Source organism: Tamandua tetradactyla, chromosome 26 (genome assembly GCF_023851605.1).
Source record: "Tamandua tetradactyla isolate mTamTet1 chromosome 26, mTamTet1.pri, whole genome shotgun sequence".
Taxonomy (NCBI): domain Eukaryota; kingdom Metazoa; phylum Chordata; class Mammalia; order Pilosa; family Myrmecophagidae; genus Tamandua; species Tamandua tetradactyla.
This window is the reverse complement of record NC_135352.1, coordinates 2,197,005-2,199,339: the sequence shown is the minus strand read 5'-3', so window position 1 is coordinate 2,199,339 and position 2,335 is coordinate 2,197,005.

Here is a 2,335-nt window from a genome sequence, read left to right as displayed (position 1 = left end):
ATGTGAGAACAAAAGAACAATAGAAAGAATCAATAAAACCAAAACTTGGTTCTTTGAGAAAATCAATAAAATCTATGGGGCCCTAAGAAGGTGACAAAGAAAAAAATAGAAAGGATGCAAAAATACAAAATCATAAATGAGAATGGAGGTCTTACCACACACCCTGAAGATATAAAAGAAATCATAAGACAATACTATGAGCAGCTATATGCCAACAAACTAGACAACTTAGATGAAATGAACAAATCCCCAGATACACACAAACAAGATACACTGACTCAGGAAGAAATAGAAGATATGAAAAAACCAATCACAAGTAAATAGATTCAATCAGTCATCAAAAATCTTCTTACACAGAAAATTCCAGAATCGGATGGTTTCAAAGAGAAATTTTATCAAACATTACAAAAATGACTACCAACAATTCTGCTCAAATTTTACCAAAAAATTTAGGAAAAAGGAAGACTACCTAACTAATTTTATGAAGCAAACCTCATTTTAACATGAAAACAGGATAAAGATGCTGTAAGAAAGGGAAACTACAGGACAATCTCCCTAATGAACATAGATATAAAAAGTCACAACAAAATACTGGCAGATTGAATCCAACAATACACTAAAAGATTATGTGCTGCAACCAAGTAGGGTTTATACCAGGAATATATAGATGGTTCAACACAAGAAAATCAATTAATGTAATAACATATTACATATCAAAAGGAATAAATCACATGAACATTCCAATTGATACTAATAAAGCATTTGACAAAATTCAGCATTTTTTCTGACTAAAGTGCTTAAAAAATAATGAACCAAAAGTAACTTCCTCAATATCCTAAAGAGCATATATGAAAAGCTGATAGCCAGCATCATACTCAATGGAGAGAGACAGAAGGATTTCCCCCTAAGATCAAGAATGAGAAAAGGATGCTCTTTGTCACCACTATTATTCAAAATTGCATTAGAAGTTCCAGTTAGAGCAATCAGGCAGGAAAAAGAAATAAAAGCCTCCAAACTGAAAAGGAGGAAGTGAAATTTTCATTTTTTGCAGATGACATGATAATATACTTGGAAAATCCTGAGAACAAGCAACAAATTTACTTGAGCTAATACACAAGTTCAGCAAGGTGGCGGGATATAAAATTAATGTGCAAAAATCAGTAATGCTTCTATACACAAGCAATAGGAGCAAGTTAAAGAAAAAATTCCATTCAAAATGACAATGAAAATAATCGAGTACCTAGGAATGAACTTAACTAGGGATGTAAAGGACTTCTTCACAGCAAACTACAAAACATTGTAAAAGAAATCAAATAAGATCTAAATAGGTGGAAAGACATTCCCTGCTCATAGATAGGAAGGTCAAATACAGTTAAGATGTCAATATTACCCAAATTGATTGAAAGACTCAATGCAGTACAAATCAAAATTCCAACCACCTACATTGGAGACTTTAAAAAGTTAGTTCCCAAATCCATCTGGAAGGGGAGAGCAAACACAAATAGTTAAAAGCATCCTAAAAAAAGAGCTAAGTGCAAAGATTAACACTTCCTGATTTCAAAGCTTATTATGAAGCCACAATGATCAAAACAGCCTGGTAATGGCCTAGTATTAACCAACGGAATTGAATTAAGAGCACAGAAATAGACCACAAAATCTATGGTCAACTGATTTTTGACAATATTCCCAAATACACTGAACTGGGACAAAATAGTCTTTTCAATTAATAGGCATAGTAGATCTGGATTTAAATAGCCAGGAGAATGAAAGAGGACCCTTACCTTACACCCCATACAAAAATTAACTCAAAGTGATTCAAACACCTAAATATAAGATCTAACACCATAGTAGGGGAACATCTTCAAGACCTAATAATAGGAGGCAGTTTCCTAAACTTTACACCCAAAGCACAAGCAACAAAAGAACAAATAGATAATTGGGAACTCCTTAAATTAAATATTTCTGCACCTCAAAAAACTTTGTCAAAAAGGTTAAGAGGTAGACAACAGAATGAGAGAAAATGCTTGGAAATCACTTATTATATTTGGAAATCACCTATTGGACAAAGGTTTGATGTTCTATATACATAAAGAAATCATACAACTCAATAACAAAAGAACAAATAATCCAATTATAAAATGGGCTGAAGGTGTGAACAGACCTTTTTCTGAAGAGCAAACATAAGTGGCTAAAAAGGGCATGAAGAGATGCTTATTCTCATTAGCCTTAAGGGAAATGCAAATCAAGACTACCATGATATACCACCTCACACTTATAAGAATGGCTGCTATTAAATAAATAGGTAACTACAAATGTTGGAGAGGACATGGAGAAA